The sequence below is a fragment of the Lactuca virosa genome, chromosome 7, assembly GCF_052849685.1.
Source record: "Lactuca virosa cultivar CGN04683 chromosome 7, Lactuca_virosa_CGN04683_v6, whole genome shotgun sequence".
Classification (NCBI taxonomy): domain Eukaryota; kingdom Viridiplantae; phylum Streptophyta; class Magnoliopsida; order Asterales; family Asteraceae; genus Lactuca; species Lactuca virosa.
The window spans coordinates 87,788,718-87,803,561 of NC_136432.1; positions in this window are offsets into that span (position 1 = coordinate 87,788,718).

Consider the following 14,844-nt stretch of genomic DNA (forward strand, 5'->3'; position numbering starts at 1 on the left):
GGAACCGAGAGATCACAGGAGATCTAGGCACATTGACAGAAAATACCATTTCATCAGACATCGAATAGAAGAAGGACTCCTCGTGGCTAAGAGGGTATCATCAGATGAGAACCCGGCAGATCCCCTCACGAAGGGACTGAGCAGGGTTAAGCATCTACAGCATGCGAGGCGCATTGGGCTGAAGGATGATATTAGTTTCAATAATTAGATTCCTGAAACTTGTAAAATGTAATTGACATTTGATGATAAATAAAAGTTGTTATTTATTTATGAGTAAGGTGTTACTATCTTGTGTTGATTGTTTACTATGTTTCAATTTTGCATGTTTTTACTTCCAGAATAATTATGTTATTATTCAAACCATCCACAGTCAGTCAACCTTTGGAAGTAAGTATTGATTTAAGACTGTCATGAATTTGGCTTGTATGATTTGTCTAAAAGTGCTTTGGACAATGCAATGGTTGCTACAACATTCATGAGTACTCATAAGGGCTGAGTATTGGATCCAACCCACGCTCACTTGCATCACTTCATGGAATTTATCTCGAGTGATCGTGAGACGGTAATATCATATAAATCTTCAAACCTAGAGATATGAGTTGTTGACTATGAGTTGGTTATTCATTGATTGTACGAAAACGCATTGGTAACTCGATGTTATAAAACATGCCTTTGTGAATAATTCAACAAGTAGTTAGTACAAGCATATCAGTCGAAGTTTATCTGTTCCTTCTAGAAATAGAAGCGATATCTGGGCCCCTCGATGATTTGGTTTTGACCTATGTACCGGGCCCGGTCAAAACCTAATTGATGTGTTCAATTTAGTTCTATGTCGAAACAAATCAGAGATCGAGAAACAAATGCTGGACAATAAGTAAGACCATGTTCCATGTGTTTGTCCGGCTGATATCATGAGAACAGAGGATTATATGATCACTTATCTTAAATGGCGTATCATCATCATCTCAGTTCCGAGAGACTTTGAAAGAGCTACGATTGCTAGTCGGATTTTGAAGTCACATTGGCAAATATAGTTATTAGACTTATCCAAGTGGGAGACTGTTGGATATAGTGTCTAAGTCCATAACTTTATTTGGTATGTACTTGACCCGACCCGGCATGGTCCATTTGGGTTGCATGGCATTGCAATACTTGGATAGACTAAATGAGAGAATAAGGCACTTATCATTATTAATATATTATAAGTTCTAATATATTAATAATAGTATTATTTAATTAGTATTGATCAAGTATTAATCTAGTATTAATTTGGTGATCAAAGTGAGACTAATTAAATATATAGGGTTGATTATGACAATCATCAATTCTTTTATGGTGGATTAATGATCCATGGTTTATGGGTTTGGTTATAACCATATGGAGCTCCATGGATAGTCCATGGGAGTTACAAATCCATGGGTCATGGGAAATCAAGAGTCATGACAATTAAGGGCATTCATGTGTAAACCCTAAATTGTGACAACACTATAAAAGGAACCCTATGGCTAGCAAAAAGTGGACCTAGTGGACATAGTGTTACTAGAGAGGGCATAACCAATTTTGAGTGCTAGAAGTATTCTCTCAAGTTATTCCAAGTCTTGTGGTGTTGTGTGAAGCATTTGAGGCACAACATTTGGGGTGCTAGGCTCACAAAGTCTTGAAGGAATCCAAGCAACAACAAGGTATGTATTTCTACTAGTTTTATGTTTTATGTAATCCCCATGCCATGCTAGTTAGGAAATAACCTTGAAAAAGAAATTTGCAGGTATATAGAGAAAACATAGATTCAAGGTTATTAGGGTTGCATGTACACTTAGGAAGTGTTAGAATGCTCAAAACCCATCAAACCATGGACTTCATAACCAAGCTACCCAAGACGACGGGTGGACTCGACACCATTTGGGTGATCGTTGACAGATTGACAAAGTCCGCACACTTCCCACCAATAAAGGAGACCGACAAGATGGAAAAGCTCATAAGGACGTATATTAAAGAAATCGTGCGACTACAAGGTGTGCCAATATCTATTATCTTCGACAGAGATAGTAGATTCACCTCCCGGTTCTGGCAGTCGCTACAAAAGTCCTTGGGAACCAAACTCGATATGAGTACAACCTACCACCCTCAAACAGACTGTCAAAGTGAAAGGACCATACATACGCTAGAAGACATGTTGAGGACATGTGTGATAGACTTTGGTAAGGACTGGGATACTCACTTGCCACTCGTCGAATTCTCCTACAATAAGATTTATCACACTAGCATCAAAGTCACGCCATTCGAAGCCCTCTACGGACGCAAGTGCAGATCTCCTATGTGTTGGGCTGAGGTTGGTGACACTCAACTAGCAGAGAGGCAAGTGCCTGATAGCACTCTCATCGGCCTGAAGATCATACGAGAAACTACAGAAAAGATCATTCAGATCCGTGAATGGTTAAAGGCATCACGGGATTGGCAGAAGAGTTATGCTAATAAGCGACGAAAACCCTTGGAGTTCCAGGTCGGAGACCGCGTACTGTTGAAGGTATCACCCTGGAAGGGAATGATACATTTTGGCAAGAATGGAAAGCTAAATCCAAGGTACATCGGACCATTCGAGATCCTTGCTAGGATCGGCCCGGTGGCTTACAAGCTACGTCTACCACAGGAACTCAATAATGTGCATCCCATCTTCCACGTGTCCAATATGAAGAAGTGTCGGTCCGACGAGACTCTTGTGGTCCCAATCGACGAAATCGATGTAAACGAGAGTCTACACTTCGTAAAAGAACATGTAGAGATAATGGACAGGGAGATCAAGAGAGCGAAACAAAGTTGTATACCAATAGTGAAGGTCCGCTAGAATGCCAAGCGAGGACCTGAATTCACTTGGGAATGGGAGGATCAGATGAAACAGAAGTACCCATAACTTTTCCGATAGTTGCAAGAACCCGTCCAAGATGCCAATTTCTGGACAAAATTCCCTATAACGGGGGGATGATGTGACAACTTGAAAAATTTTAGGCAAACAAAGTCTAAAGGGGTCTTGTATATAAGTGTACCCACAACGTATGTGTATGTAACCTTGTTGCAATAAAATTTTGAAAGCCAAAAAGGGGCATTATTTGTATAAGTGTATATACATATATATATATATATATATATATATATATATATATATATATATATATATATATATATACATATATATGTATGTATGTATTTGAGCATACCTTGAGAATCATATTGGTACTAACACTTAAAGGTTTAGCAAGCCAATCAAATTGGTACAAATCATGGATTTAAGAACACTACTTTATAGTTTAAGCCTAGACCCCACAAAGAGTGAGATTTCGGTCCTTCTAAGGCCAAAATCACCCTCCCATGTAAAGCATCAAACTGAAAACACAATCCTAGAACACCCTAGGACCGAAAACTCCAAGATCCAAACCCACTAAGGCCAAAAACTCAATATGTGAAGGAGTTAGGACCAAAATCACCCATGAAACAAGGTGATTTCGGTCATCCATGGCCCAAAACTCCAAAACGGTTCCTTTTAGAGTGATTTCAGTGGGATTTAAGAAGATAAGGAGGTTGAATTTAAGATGTGATATCTCACCCCTTTTCCCATGCAAAGTTCACAGTATCCCAAGTAAACCCCCAACGAATAAACGTATTATCCAGCAAGTATCTAAGAAAAAGTCTAATCACTTATTTTCATTATATTAAGGCCGAAATCACCTTCTCCAAACCTCACCATTCCCATTTGCACTTGCTGTAAACTTTATTTCCTCTCAAAGCATCAAACCTAAGCCTCCAAGGATTTAAATCTTCAAGCATTATTCTTAGATTTTTGGTAAGTATTCCTTAAAATCTAGTGTGTTTATACACTTTTATGTTAGTTTCATTATATTTACACACATATTATTATGTGTTAAACTCTTAGGATAACATTCATGCCAAAAAAGTTCAACCACCACATTCAAGTGTTAGGATTGGAAATCTTCACAAATAACCCACAAAACCGCTCAATGTGAGTTCATACCCCCATATTTTCAAGCTTTTTCCTGTTTTAGAGAAACATCCCAAAAATATAGTCCAAAATTTTTGTTTTAAATCAATAATAAAAACCATCACTATCATCCATCACATAAAAGTCATAACCATGTATCTCAAAAATATCATAATATTTGTCAATGTATCAAAATAATATGTCAAAAATAAGAGTAAATTCTCCCAGGCTAAAAACTGTGGTGTGTGCCATACAGTCATCCCGAGCTCTTCCCCTTACTAGCGGAGGTACCGGAAACCAAAACTGAGAACTGTAAGCACGAAGCTTAGTGGGTCTCCCTAACTACCACATACCATACACATATAACATAAACATATCTTAGGCCTCACCCCTGCTACATCGAGTCAGGCTCGATATTGGCTTTCCCGGCATCGCCCTATTCGGCATCGGGCCCCGCCCGGCATCGAGCCTCGCCCGACATTAAGCACATCTCTGAATACATGTGAGCATAATCAACCAATACACATAAACCTAAGAATATATCATTAAGATTTATACATTCCTCGGGCCCCGCCCGGTATCGGACCGTAATCCGGAAATAGCCGATTGTCCGAGGTTATCTAGAGGAGCGGAGAGGGTACCCGCTCCGGCTACATTGAGGATTGTTGACGACCATGAAGCCAAGGCGAAGACTCCCGTGGTTAGGAGTCAAGCGTTCCGGTTGACGGTTGAGGAGGCCTGAGCAACACCAGATGTGGTCACCAGTATGTTTCTATTTATTCTCTTACTCCTTTCATTCTTTATGCTTATGTTTATCTGCTTGTGAATAGGGATGTTTTTAGTCAATTGTGTGACTGCTCATGTTCTTTTCTACTCGGGTGCTACCCGATATATTGTGTCTCTTGCGCTTCACAAGAAGTTCGGTGACGCTCCGGGAGCATTGGATTATCCCTTAGAGGTGGAGATTGTTGATGATTGTACGATGAGTGATCCTAGAGTCCACTGAGGTTACGTTCTCGAGTTGTTCCGCGAGAAGTATTTGATAGACCTGGTCCCTATTCCCCTGCGAGGGACAAAGATCATTGTAGGCATGGATTGGTTGAGCCAGAATGGGTCTATGATTGATTGTAAGCATCACTTGGTGAGAGTTCGAACCCAAAGTAGGGATAACTGGTTTTTCATGGTGAGGGCGCACAACATGGACCGACTATCTGCTCAGTTGCAAGAGCTAGGAGGTATGTTCAGCAAGGATGTTCGAGGTTTTTAGTATATGTTGTAGAGACTCGGATTGAGAAGAAGACTATGGATAATGTGTCGGTTGCTCAATATTTTCTCAACCTTTTTCCCGAGGATTTTCCAGGAGTGCCTTCTGAGAGGCAGGTAGAGTTTTGGATTGGTTTGGTTCCATGTAAGGCTCCGATAGCCAAGGTGTCGTATCATCTAGCACCCCCGGAGATGCAAGAGTTGTCCACACAACTCTAGGAGTTGTTGGACAAGGGATTTATTAGATCGAGCAGATCACCATGAGGAGAACCGATTCTATTTGTGAAGAAGAATGATGGATCTCACTATATGTGTATTGATTATCGGTAGTTGAATAAGTTAACGGTGAAGAACCGTTATCCACTTCCGAGGATTAACGATCTGATTGATCAGCTTCAGGGTGCATCTTAATTCTCCAAGACTTTTTGTGAAGTTCTCCAAATGTGAGTTTTGGTTGCGCGAGGTGTAGTTCTTGGGTCACCTCATCAACCAGAATGACATCTTGGTCGATCATGCCAAGATAGAGGTTGTGATGCAGTGGGAGGTCCCGAGGTCTCCATCTAAGATTTAGAGTTTCCTTGGTTTGGCGGGGTATTATTAGAGATTTATTAAGGATTTCTCCACTATCGTAGTTCCTCTTACCCGGTTGACGAATAAGAATGTTACTTTTCGGTGGGGGCCTGAGCAGCAGGTGAAATTTGAGACTTTGAGGCAGAAGATGTGCAAGGCTCCGATATTGACCCTTTCCAAGGGTGTGGATGATTTTATGGTTTATTACGATGTGTGGATTATAGATTTAGACGCAGTACTTATGTAGAGGGGTCATGTGATTGTGTACATATCGAGGAAGTTGAAGCCTCACGAGGCGAATTATCCTACTCATGATCTGGAGTTAGGGGCTGAAATTTTCACCCTCAATATTTGGTGACATTACTTGTATGGGGTACGATGTACCATCTACAAACATCACTAGAGTTTGAGATATTTGATGGACTAGCTGAACCTAAATATGAGGCAATGCAGATGGTTGGATGTGGTGAAAGATTATGACTGCGAGATTATGTATCATCCTGGGAAGGCCAATATAGTGGTTGATGCCTTGAGCCGCAAGGTGACTAGTGCTCCTATCAGAGACCTATGCTTGAGGATGATTATTACTTCACCAATGTTGGATTTGATCAAGGAAGTGTAGGTTGAGGGGTTGAAGGAAGAGAACTGGGTTTGTTGACTCAGTGTGGTAGGGTCTGGGTTCATGTTTCTGGTGGGGGTTAGGCAGACATTGTTGGAGGAAGCACACAAGTCAAAGTTTTCGATCCATCTAGTCGCTACAAAGATGTATATGGATATGGCACTTAGTTATTGGTGGCCATGCATGAATAGGGAGGTAACTTGGTATGTGGAGCGGTGCTTGACTTGCCGGAAATTCAAGGTCGAACATCAGAGACTCCACAACAAGATGCAAATGTTAGCCATTCCCATATCGAAATGGGAGGAGATCACCATGGATTTCATCACGAAGTTGCCAAGGCTGACACGTAGGGTCGATTCCATATGGATTATCGTTAACAGGTTCACCAAGAGCGCCTACTTCATCCTGATTCAGGAGAGTTCATCCACTAAGAAGTTAGCCGAGATTTACATCAAGGAGGTAGTTGCACGACATGGAGTGTCGGTTTCAGTTGTTTTCGACCGTGATGTCCGTTTTACTTCCAAGTTCTGGAGGAAGTTTCACGAGGAGTTGGGTACATGATTGCCTTTCAATACTATTTATCACCCACAAACTGATGGACAGATTGAGCGAACCATTCAGACTCTTGAGGATATGCTTCATGCATGTGTACTAGATTTTGTGGGAGTTGGGATACTTACCTTCTTTTATATGAGTTCTCGAACAACAATAGCTATAACTCCAACATTGGTATGCCTCCATTTGAGTTGTTGTATGGGAGAAAATGTTGGACCCCGATTTGCTGGGGCGAGTTTGGTCAGTGAGTGATGAGGAACACTAAGGTAGTGCTCAAGACTACATAGTTAATTTAGTAGGTGCATGGTAGGCTTTGTACCGCTCAGAGCAGATAGAAGATTTATGCTGACCGATGTCGTTCCAACCTTGAGTTTCATGTTAGGGATTTCATGCTCCTGAAGGTGTCACCTTGGAAGGGTGTCATCTAGTTCCGGAAGAGAGACAAGTTTTTTCCAGGTTCATTGGCCCGTTCAGAGTTATCACCCGTATGGGCAAGGTTTCGTATCGATTGGATCTACCCGCTGAGCTTAGTCAGATCCATAATACCTTTCAAGTCTCTCAGTTGCGGAAGTGTTTGACCGATGATTTCGCAGTGTTTCCCTTGGATAACATTCAGTTGATGAGCTTCTGAATTATGTAGAGAGACTGGTTGCGATTCTAGATATGAAGATAAAGGCCTTGTGCAACAAGGTGGTGGCTTTGGTGAAGGTGCAGTGGCAACACCAAAAGGGTTCTGAATGGACTTGGGAACCTGATGAGAAGATGAGAGAGCATTACCACGAGTAGTTTGCAGCAACGGATTTCGAGGATGGAATATGATTCAAGTGGGGGAGAGTTGTAACACCCATATCTTCAGGTATTGTTCTTTGAAATTCTATGTTATTCAATTGTTTATTTTTGGAAATCTATGCCCTATGTTGAGCGTAGGATAATCCCCTACGTTGAGCGTAGGAGGGAGATTTGATGTGGGGGTTTAATGACCTACGCTGAGCATAGGTGCGTTGGACCAAAACCCTAAACCTAGGGGCTATGCGCCCTATTTAAAGGCTCTAACTCCTTGGGATTCTCACCATGCTCAACCTCCACCCTCCTAAGCAGCCACCTCGAAACCCTAGCCATCTTGTGTAAGTTTTGAGTTTTTAGAGTGTTTCGTGTGCATTTTTGAAGGAAGAGTTGCATTATGGAACCACTTGGAAGCTCCAAGCTTTGTAGATCTGGAATTTGCATCCCATCATCAACCTCTAGAAGGTATAAAGTTTCCAACTTGGTGCCCATTCATGTTATATCTAGTTTGGTCATGAGTTTATATGCTTTTTGTCCCCATAACCTTGATCTTTGTGAGTATGAGTTACTCCAAACCATTTGAGTTCCATTTCCAGATGTCTTTGGGGTTGTTGAGTCATAAAAATGAGAGCTTGGTCACTCTCATCCATCCATGCATGGGTTCTTGAGCAATAGAAGACTTTATAGAATTAGGGTTGGGTTTTGTGCTCTGTAGTGACATGCAAATGGATAAAGTCAAAGACTTTATCCATTAAGACGTTCATATAGGTCGGATCTAAAAGTTTAAGGAGCTAACTTTTTGTATTAAGAGCTTAATGAAGTTTTTGGACATCAGGTGGTTACTCTGAGCTTATATTTCTCTATGCTAAGTGTAGCATTGAGAAGGCCCGTTTTCTCATCAGGAGCTCTACGCCGAGCATAGAGCAGTATGCTATGTTGAGCGTAGGTCAACTGAGGGTTGACCGTTGACTTTTGACCAAGTTTGACTCTTGGTCAACTGTGTTGATATTTAGCCTTGGGATGCCAAAATGGTCTTTTTCCCAAGGAGGATTAGCTAGGAACCAAGACTCTTTGAGAATTAGTTATTACTGTACAGTCACACCTTATGATCTGATGAGTCAAAAACTTTATTCGCTGACCACCAGCGCCAGCGCCAACATCAGTATCAACGCCAACGCCTCAAGATATTATCAGCGTCAGCATGAAAATAAAATCTTAGGTAATCTTTGTATATTAGGCAGTTATACGTAGAATAGACAGCAGATCCAATATCTTGTTGATAAGGATCTGTTTATATATAGATTAGATACAATCCCTTGATTGAAGGGATATACTAGTATATTTTAGTATATATTCAACATTACGGTGAAACCCTAATGTATGTCTTTTTTCCGTTTTTGTGACATTCGTTCTCTTAGTGAGAACAACCCCTTTCTTGGTGAAAGACATCTTTGTGATTAACTCATGTTCTTTCCTTTTTCTATTCTTTATTTTGCTTAGTTAGTTTGTTCTTTGTTAATTATACTTTAAGTGTATCCGATCGATACAAACCTTCAATTGGTATCAGAGCAGGTTTTTTATACACTCAAGTTGTCATGTCGACTTCCTATACTCCCAAATAATTTGCTCTCAACAAGATCCATCCTTTCGATGAGCACAATTTCACCATGTGGAAAACTAAGTCTATGGTTGTTCTTGAAACCATGGACTATGAAATGCTTAAGATTTTTGAGAATGTTCCTCACGTTCCTATGTATCAACCTTTGGTTTGGTCCTTTGAAACAAAAGCTAAAGACAAGATATGATGATGATGGCAGTAAACTTATCAACCTTGACGTGAAAGCTACAGTTGCCATAGGAAACTCTCTCCCTATCACGTGTATCATATGGTTTATAATTATGAGTCAGCTCAAGAGATAATGGAAACACTGACGGTGGCCTATGAAGGCACTGCGGAAGTTCAAGTTACAACCATCAACAATCTTAATCGTAGATATGGGAACTTCTTTGCCCAACAAGGTGAATCTATGACTCAAACCTTTAATAGGTTTAATTGTTTGGTGAATGATATGTGCAGATTGGGAGTTGTCAAGCACACTTCTTAGTTGGTTTTAAAGTTCTTGGACTCTCTCTGAACAAATTGGGAACATCACGCTGATGTTCTTAATAACAGTGAGAAGATTAATTTCGTGGATCTCAACTCCTTGTTTGGAAATCTACGAAATTATGAAGAAACCAAAGCTCTTCGTAAAGACATCATGAAAGAATCAAACAAAGAAAATTTTGTTGCCTTTGTCACCTGAAAGGAAGAAATGAATCTCATCAACGACTCCGATGACTCTGATCAGGGTGAAGCAAATAATGATGAATTTACTGATGAATTAGTTGCTAGTGTTGCACTCATCGTCAAATGTTATGAAGAAATCATATCAAATGGAGTCTGAATAGCTCAATTCAAGGGAGGCAGTTTAGCGAGAAGATCTATCTTAGAGAAAAGAAACTCAGGTAAATGTTTTAACTGTGGAAGCCCTGACCATTTTGCTAGGGACTGTAAAGAGTAGAAAGAAGCTCAAAGTCCGGAGAATTATGAAGTCTTGTACAAGAAGATGTTGGCCCACATGAAGAAGAACATCTCTCTACCAAAAGCCTTCATTGCAAAGCAGGAGGACCATGAAGAATGGGTGGAAGAAGAGGAAACATCTGAAGACGAGGGGTTGAATATCAAGGGTCTTATGGATCTTATCAATGATTCCCCTGATGGTGATCTTAACATGTGTTATACTGATACCTCTCAAGTTTTCCAAGAGTCAAGTCAGAATCTAGAACATACTTGGTTCCTTGACAGTGGGTACTCTAAACACATGACCGGTCTCAAGACCCTCTTAACATATTTTAGAGAAAGATGGTCCGGTTGTAGTTTTTGGTGACAATAATGAAGAAGTTGTCATGGGTGTTGGAAAATTTGAGTGCAGGGCGTTCAAGCTGGAGAAAGATGGTCCGGTTGTAGTTTTTGGTGACAATAATGAAGAAGCTGTCAAGACCCTCTTGACAGTGGGTACTCTAGACACATGACCGGTCTCAAGACCCTCTTAACAGATTTTGTGGATAAAGATGGTCCGGTTGTAGCTTTGGTGACAATAATGAAGAAGTTGTCATGGGCGTTGGAACATTTGAGTGCAGGGCGTTCAAGCTGAAGAATGTGTTCTATGTCAAGGATCTAAAAAGCAATCTTATCTCCATCAGCCAACTTTGTAACGCTGGTTACAAAGTTCTTTTTGATTGCAATGAAGGAAATGTTTTTGACTCTAATAACAAAATTGTGCTCACTTCACTCAGGGACTTTAATTTTATGCTTCGCTACCTTAAAATTTCTGAACATAAGCTACTAAAATTTTAGTTTACCATGACTCTTTCGCTTCAAAAATACTTTTTGAACTCTTATTTTAACAAAGAAGTATACATTGTACATTTTGCTACTAACATTGCCAATGTGTATTCTTCTCTCTCACCTTATAAAGACTCGAGATCCTCTGTCTTCATCTCAACATTGATCTTAACTGAAGCTAGTTGAAGCTGGCTCTGCATCTTTTCTTCAGCGCCAACTGCTCTTTTTCTGATGTTGATGCTTACGCTGACATGAAGCATCCTGTTAATGAGACTAGATAGGAGAGAACTGTGCCAAAACGTGTTCTTCTATGCATATGTCTCTTCCTTTTTGAACAACCTATCTATGTTTCAATGGGATGAAGTGAAGTTAGGTAACATATCACGTCTAATTTCCATAGACGTTGTCACTACTACACCATTTCCGATCTGAGATCTAAATACCTCTTCAACAAGACTGTGCTCCTCGTCTCTTCTATCACTGATCACAATGAGTGGAACCTTCGAGTTTTGTCTTGGTGAATCTCATAACTCGATGGTTACAAAGATTGGATCCTTTTAACTCGTTGGTTACAAAGACTGGTTCATGTTCTTCTCTTGTTCTTGGTGAACATGAAGCTTGGAATAATCTGCAATACTTCAACGATTAAAGGAATCTTCTCTCTTTGGTTACTATGAATTGTGTTTTAGTTTGATATATTTGATCTTGTTTGCTTATTATTTTATAGACAGTGTTGAGGGGTAGATATCTCGGAAAATGGAAGTACATTTATGGCCTTTCAATTCAAAAGATTTGATAAATTGGGTCTTTATCTTGTTTCTGAAAAAGCTGTACAAATATCGCTTTTAGAATATTTCCTTGTTTGACTAACTCTTTTGTTTTTATTCTTAAGTTATTTATTATTTTGTCTTGTACCATATTAAATGAATTGACGGTGAATTTCAAAGTTCTAGACTGTAACTCAACTCTATAATACGGAAGTTGAACCACTTCTTGTTGATGAGCTGACACTGTTTATGATTCATGCTGATTTCACGTCAGCATGACTGAAACACTTCATTCTTTTATTAATTTCTTCTCAATAAAATTTTACGATTCACTGTGATATACCACACACTAATAAAAGTTCGAAACATGCGATGGCTAGTCTATGTATCGTAGACTATCACACGCACCAACCCCTTATTGCCCTTACATTCTTCTTTAAAGTTTTATGATTTAACATAATGTACCATACGCTGATGAGAGTTTGAAAATCTTTTCCGATGGTTAAGCTAAAACACCACATCTAATCATACATACCAATCCATTCTCTCCATATATTCTTCTTTAGAATTTTATGATTCAACGTATGAAACCAGACGCTGGTGAGAATTCGAAAAATCTATGCCGATGGGTATATCATTGTCCGTGATGTATTACACGCACCTACCCACTCTTTCCTAACAAGTCTTCTATATAAGAAGTTAACGATTCATTGTATTAGCCATACACTGATAAAACTTCCACACTCTTTGCCGATGGGTACATTTCATACCAGAATGTATTACACGCATCATTCATTCTTGCCCTTTTCTTCTAATAAAAGTGGTTAATGAGTCAGCGTATGAAACCACATGCTGATGAAACCTTGCAATACTATGTCTTTGAATGGTAGTTCAAACCTATACTATCAGGAGACATCACAAACTTTATTACCACCTGCAACTCTGATACGCTGATTGCTTCCGCCGATGGCTATTGCGTTGATGTTATGTCTACTGATATAACTCCTTTATCTCAACAATAAGTTTTGGATGATGATTAAAAGATTTATCATTATCTTGGGATTTGAGATTTTTATGCCACCGATCTCCTCAATCATGATTACGTAAAAAGGAAGAAAATTTATGGATAAATTGGGAAAATTCTCTCCTAGGTCACTTTCACAATTCTTTCAAGCAGTTGATTTTCTCTCTCAAAAAAGGCCCTCTCAACCATCATCTTCCTCAAGTTCTCATCATGTCAAAGGTTCTGTACGATTTTGCTCCTAATGCCAATGTCATCAAAGGCCCTCATACCCATGATTCTCCCATCTTCATTCAAGAAAACAATGTGGCATTCTCTGATGTTATCCCAAAACAGTTCATGAACTCAGGAATTGAAGACTTCGTTAACTATGTCAAAAGCTACCCTCTTCGATATGCATGTTGCGACTTCCCAAATCCATTCTACCCTAAGCAAGTATGTGAGTTCTATTATTCATGCTCTGTTTATTCTAGTGGTCAAACCATTACCAGAACCATTGGAGATGGTCAATCGAGGGTTACTATCAATGCATAATTTTTTTGAACTACTCTTTGTCTTCCTTGATTAGAAAATTATTCAGAAACTCCTTTTGAAGAAAGATGCAAGTCCGTTCGTGAAACATTAGGGTATAATTTTTTCCCTTTAGGGCACCACTCGTGATCCATCCAAATACACTCTCCGTCAGTGTTTTGGTGTAGTGTGGAAGTATTTATCAGGGGTGATTGGTAAATGCCTTGGACACAAAACTGGGAGCTTATATCAATTGAATCTATTTGAGAAAAGAATTTTGTATTCCATGGTGTGCAACAAAAGACTGGATTTTGCTCAACTCTTTCTTGATCAATTTATTGAATGTATCACTAGGAATAAGAAGCCAGCATATGTTCCTTATCCTCCTTGGCTTGGACTATTTTTGGCGCGTCATGAAGAAGGTTACAATATCAGTCATGGAATCATCATTCCCATTCCTGCCCTCTCCTCAAAGATCATCAATGTTGCTCCTACTGATGAAGATAAGCATATTACTCAGAGAATGGAAAATTGGATTGCAAATCCCTACACTGTTGAATCCTCTGATGCTGAAGAAGAGGATGATGAGAATGATGATGAATATAATGAGGAAGGCGTTGATGATGAAGAATAAGTCATTGATAATGAAGAATAAGAACTTGCCACTGATAAGGGAGAAGCCTCTGTTCAGGGAATGAATTCTCCTCCAATATTGAACAAGCACATTCGTTTCTCCTCTACTTCTTCATCCAATCGCTCTGTAGATGATATTGTACAACGTGGATTAACCCCACCTCAAATGGAGACTACTGATCCACTTATTCAAGATGTGAACTCTCCAAGCTTAGCGTCTCTTTCCCCTCAAGCTACAATTGTTCCTCCAATGCTAACTCCCCTTCAGACAACTTCTACATATCAAGGGAAGTCCAGTTCAAACTTTCAAACTACTATGCTCTCTCAACTCTTTCTTTTGGTGCATAAATAACTCAATCTTTAGGAGAAAGACTGACCAAAGTAGAAAAAGATGTGGCTGATGTGAAACACTTTATGACTTTGGGTGATGATGATGATGGATGATTGAGGACACACCTCCTACCTATCCAGTTAATCCACCTCCATCTCCATCCCCATCATCAAATATTCCTCCACCTCCACCATCTCATCCCCTTCCTCACACTCCCTCTCCACCACCAGACTCCCATCCCCAAACTGATGATGCCAAAAAGGGGGAGAATATTCAAGAGGGCAATGATCAGCAAATTGTGACTGCAACAACTCCATCTCATCCTGAAATGTCTGAATCTGGAAGGGATGATAACCAAAAGGCAATAGTGGTAGAGGAACAAGAGAGTAATGATCATCCCATCCCAAATGTTGATT